This window comes from Neomonachus schauinslandi, chromosome 9, assembly GCF_002201575.2.
Source record: "Neomonachus schauinslandi chromosome 9, ASM220157v2, whole genome shotgun sequence".
Lineage (NCBI taxonomy): Eukaryota > Metazoa > Chordata > Mammalia > Carnivora > Phocidae > Neomonachus > Neomonachus schauinslandi.
Window position 1 is genome coordinate 98,896,963 of NC_058411.1, and position 6,000 is coordinate 98,902,962.

A 6,000-nucleotide genomic window follows, 5' to 3' on the forward strand; every position below is an offset into this window, starting at 1 on the left:
CAGCAACCTCCTTCAGGTTCAGTAATTTGCTAGAAAAACTCACAGTTTATTATGAAAAATATAACTCAGGAAGAGCCAAATGGAAGAGATGCATACAGCAAGGTATTTGGAGGAGGTGAGTAGGGTACAGAGTTTTCATTCCCCCTCTGGGAAAAACCACCTTCCCAGCACATCGCCATGTTCACCAACCTGGAAGCTCCCTGAATCCCACCATTTAGAGGTTTTAATGGAGGTCTTACCATGGAGGCACAGTTGATTAAATCATTGGCTGTTCACCAATTGAATTCAAAGTCCAACTTCTCTCCTCTCTCTGAAGGTGGGGCTGTAAGTTCTACCCTGTTACCACTTGGTTGGTCTTCCTGGTGGCCAACCCTCATCCAGAAGCTATCTAGGACCTCACCCTTGGAGTCATCTCTTTAGCACATAAAAGACAATAAATTCCAAGGGTTTTAGGAGTTCCTTGCCAGGAACCTGGGACAAAAACCAAGTATTTATTATTTATGATACCACAATTATATATACTTACTCTGGTCAGAAATGCTGTCCTATAAGATAGTTAATCTCTGCTTTCAAGGAACTCATTGGGTAGGGAAGAGGGAGGGGGGAAGTACCACAGAGATAAGTACATGGAGCTTAAAGCAATGAGCTATAAATAGTATCTATAAGAATAAGTGGTATGCTAGATATTTTGAGTCATCTCCAATAGTGACTAAACTACTACAGGGAAGACATTAACCCTGGTCTAGCTCACACTTTGTAGTCTTTTCCTCAGATGATCCTCAAAGTGGCCTTAATTAATAATAAATTAATCAGAGCAAACCAATCCAACAGAAGATTCTTCCCTTGAGGTTGTAATAATTTCCCTTCAATGCCCAACTCACCACATGGTATATGTGACAGATTTTGAGACAAGCCCAAATTATATTTAAAAACTTTTAAAAAATTTTTTTCCCAATTTTTCTTCATGCATTTTTCCCCCTCTATTAGAGGACACAGCCTACTGACTTCCAGGAAATCTTCAGCTCCATCACTCCAAGAAGGTTCTTTAGCTCAATTTTGCCAATACCCCTTGGATATGTGGAATTTCTGAAGATGCCAGTTCCCAGATCCCATGGCTGGGGTGACTTACATGCCAACTTGCAAAGCATTCAAATATCAGGGAGTGTGTGTCAACTCAACTGCTGACCAGGATATCTAGGAGACAAAAGAGTTTGGTGTAGTATGATTTTAATAATGATAATGGCAAAGAATATGTGGCTTAGTGAAAGGAGTCTTGGAGTCACATAGATACAAGTCACTTGCTGACTGTGTCATCTTGGAACCTTGGTTTCTTTCCCTGCAAAATAGGAGTAAAAATTTCCTCTTTGTTGAGATGTCACAGTAAGTGAGCTAGTATCTGTAGGGTGCTGGGCCCATGGTTAGTACTTGATAAATAATTGCCATATGTAATTTATAATAAATACAAAACTATCCTACTTTTGGTTATTGTTTTGAAAAATTTCAAAACATGATACACGTTTAGAAATACTAGACTAGGGGCGACTGGGTGGCTCAGTTGTTTAAGCATCTGACTCTTGATTTCAGCTTAGGTCATGATCTCAGGGTCCTGCCCCATTTGGGGCCCTGAGCTCAGCACAGAGTCTGCTTGGGATTCTCTCTCCCTCTGCTCCTCCCCCTACTCTCATGCACGCACACGCTCTCTCTCTCCCTGAAATAAATAAATAAATAAATAAAATCTTAAAAAAAAAAAAAGAAATCCTAGACTAAGTCCTAGGCCTGTGCTCTGAGCACCTACTTTGTACAAGCCCCTAAGAGTACATAATCATGCCGAGATGTGGCCCCTTATCTCAAGCGGTTCACAGGCCAGGCCTTGGGAAACTTGAATCCGAACAAAGGATGAAAATGATACTTCAACACAGCAACAGGAAAGGTTTAAAAATAAAATCCAGAATGAATTACCAATCATATTAAACCAAGCGTTACATAACCAAGAAGAAAGAAGAGTCGCAAGTCAAAATACTTCAGGCAATTTTAGTTTTCATCCCAATTTGGAACTTACAGAATTCTTCCATATTTTTTTAAGGTGGAAAAGAGCTATTTGGATTTACTGACATCACGTTCCCTAATGACTGGTTTTTCTGATTCAAAAGTTCTATCAACACTCTGATGCTGTATCTCAGAGATACAAAATCAATGGGAAAATGCTCCACACAAAACAAACCTCAGATGTCCTAGAACAACCCTTCTTTTCCAAATTTGGTTCTTATTTTCAATTCCAAAAACAACACACGAGGCCTTAGAAGGTACAAACTGCCTCATGTTTATGCATGTGGCCCTGGAGAAGTGAGGATTTCAGATGCCTTTGATTACAAATTGGCTGAAGAAAACATCTACCCAAAGTTACTCACTGAAGAACCAATTCTCCCCGCCCCCACCTCACCTCAAACCTAAAGAAACTTCCATCCTCCATCAATTTGCAACAGAGCACTTGACACGACTTTATTGGTATGTCTTTCTTATGCATTTGACCAATCAAAATGATAATTTAGACAAACTGGGGATGGCAGAGTGCCTTATCCAGCAATATCTCATTATTATGCAAAAAAATCAGATATTCACAGCAACTGTCTCATCTATTTATTGTTTGGTTACTCATCTGGAAATTTTAATACTTTCTTCAGGGGCAGGGACTGGCAATAAAAAAATAGACCTATATATCAAACCTTTAACTTCTTGCCATCATTGTGTGCCATAATACAGATGGAGTGGCTATCAGCAAGCTTTACTGTGTTGGTTTATTTTCTTCAACAGTAAATGTGGATTTAAATGGGAGAAAGCAACAAAGTCGACTTCAGGCTGGAGGGCCTCTTAGAACCTTCTAGTTACTTTGCAAGCAGAGATAACTGGCTATAGTCTGCCTCCCAGAGAACTGATGCCTAAGGTTGCCAATATACCTATCCACAAGATCAGAAGAGTGGGTGTGAGAGGAATGGGAATTGTTTAAGATGAGGGCTGAGGCCACTGCACCTCAGAAAGTAATCTCACTCCCTCATATGGCAGTGTTTCTATGGGCCACATTCCCTTTCTCACAAACACAAAGTTTGCTCTATGCCAGCACTGCTCTAATTACTTTATAATCAATTACTTCTTTAATCTTAATCACAAGCCTGGGAGGTATGTACTGGTATTTTATATGATGGGGAACTGGGGCACAGAGTGGTTACATAATTTACCCAACTAGTAAACAGTGATAGAAGGATTTAAATGCAGGCAGCCTGGCTCCAGAATTTGTGCTCATAAGCACTATACTCTGCAGGCCAGTTATACAAAAGTATAGTAGCTTTCTGCTTCTGCTTTTCATGGTCTGTGCCAGAAGGGTAAATTGGCGAGAAGGAAACTGCAGTGTGCCTACAAGAGAATCATATGGACTCCCTGTTTAAAGATCAGATTCTCAGACCCAGACCAAATGATTCAAAAACTTGTTACTTTTAACAAGTTCCTTAAATGGTTTCTAATCATATCAAAGTTTGAGACCTACTAGAATAGATTTTCTGGACTAACAAGTCAGAGAATAATTTGGATTTGGGTCCCAATTCCACTGCTTACAAGCTTTTTAACTTCAGAGAAATCACCTGAGCTTTCTGGGCCTTGGTTTCCTCAGCTGTAAAATGAGGACAAAAATATCTGTCCTACATACTGCACACAGTTGTAAGAATGAGAAAAGACAAAGCATGTGGAAGAAATCAGTGACTTGGAAAGCATTTCCAAATATGAGCTATTATTATTGGTCTCTCATTATTTTGTGTGTGCAAGATTTTTCTCCCTGCTAAAATTATCATCTCTGAGGACAGAGACATTGTAAGTACCCTTCTCTTCTACCCCATAATAATTTATACTATGCTAAGCATGTTGTAACTACCCAATAAACACTGGCTTAGTTCAAGACATTTTTAAAAATATGTAAGCAGGTCCACAGAATCAACACTATATTGTCTGCAGTTCTAGTGACCAACATTTGTACAATGTGCCTCCAGAGTCCTCAGAACATTGTTATGTACATTATCATATTTGATTCTCACAAGTCTTATGTTAAAGAGGGTAGTTAATGGTGATAGCTGTGTTTTACTGGAACAGATGAAGGTCAGGTTAAATGATTTGTCTAAGCTTACCCAGTTAGTAATTAAATGGCAACTTCCACAGTTTCCTGCAACACCATGCAGCACATTCAAATGACTTGTAGTTGGAACAACTCTTGCAACAAAGATGGAAAGTGCCAAATTTTATAAGAGGCAGAACCACTACCAATGAGGACTACTATTACGAGAAAAAATGTTGCTTGTTTGCATATGAAACACACTGATTTCTGACAGGTAAGAAAGTTTGCCCATTTAGCAGGTATGAGGCACAAAGGGCAGGGAGATTTTCTGGGAAGCTACAGAATTCTTCCCCTGCTCACTTATGAATTAGAAGAGTATTCATTTTCCTTCCATTAAAAAAATATATATATAACCCTGGAAAAAAACAAGATTCTACAAAGAGCAAGAAGAATTCAAGCATCCCAAAAATCCTGTTACTTTTAAAGAAAAAAAAGAGACAAACCAAAAACAGACTCTTAACTACAGAGAACAAACTGATGGTTACCAGAGGGGAGGTGGGTTGGTGAGATGGGTGAAACAGGTGAGGGGATTAAGAGTACACTTATATTGAGGCACCTGTGTGGCTCAGTTGGTTAAGCATCTGCCTTCAGCTCAGGCCATGATCCCAGGGGCCTGGGATGGAGCCTGGCATTGGGCTCCCTGGTCGGCAGGGAGCCTGCTTCTCCTCCCTATGCTGCTCCCTCTGCTTGTGTTCTCTCTCTGGCTCTCTCTCTCTCAAATAAAATCTTAAAAAAAAAAAAAAAAGAGTACACTTACCTTGATGAGTAATGTATAGAATTGTTCAATCACTATATTGTACACCTGAAACTAACAGAACACTGTATATTAACTACAGTGGATTTTTTTTAAAAATCCTGTTACTTTTGGGGCACCTGGGTGGCTCAGTTATTAAGCGTCTGCCTTTGGTTCAGGTCATGATTCCAGGGTCCTGGGATCAAGCCCCATATTGGGCTCCCTGCTCCACGGGAAGCCTGCTTCTCCCTCTCCCATTCCCTCTGCTTGTGTTCCCTCTCTCGCTGTGTCTCTCTCTGTCAAATAAATAAATAAAATCTTTAAAAAATAGTAAAAAATAAATCCTGTTACTTTTGTAGTCACACAGCTGCCAGGCAAGGAAAGAAGACATGGCAGGCACCATGTTGTGGTTTCAACATCTTCCACCTTTGGGAGGCATTCTTTGTGGGCTCAGTCAGACTCCCTTCACTACCAAATAGTTTGCCAACAGCAATCATGAATAAGTTCCATTTGCTGGACCTGGTCCAAATACATTTAACATTCTAATAATACTATTAAATTTTCTAGTAATAAAGTCTCTTTGGGTGATGCAATACATTGAGATTTATTTGAGAATGCTTATTGATAGGAGGATGCTTGCTTATTTTTCACTTTGTCCAATGGATTTCAGATATCCTTGTAAAATGGATAGTTGAAGCTCAGCTTTGATACTGAGCAAGTCACAGCCACCAGAGTGATCCTTTTAAAATGTAAGTCAGATCATGTCACTCTTTTATTCAAAGAGGTTTTTGTTGGTATTAGAATCTGGTTATAAAATTTATATGGAATTGTAAAAGACCTAGAAAGAACAAAATAATTTTTAAAAAGAATAACTGAGTTGGAAGACTTACACTACCTGATTTCAAGACCTAATATTTTTTTTTTTAAAGATTTTATTTATTTATTTGAGAGAGAGAATGAGATAGAGAGAGAGAGCATGAGAGGGGGAGAATCAGAGGGAGAAGCAGACTCCCCGCTGAGCAGGGAGCCCGATGCGGGACTCGATCCCGGGACTCCAGGATCATGACCTGAGCCGAAGGCAGTCGCTTAACCAACTGAGCCACCCAGGCGC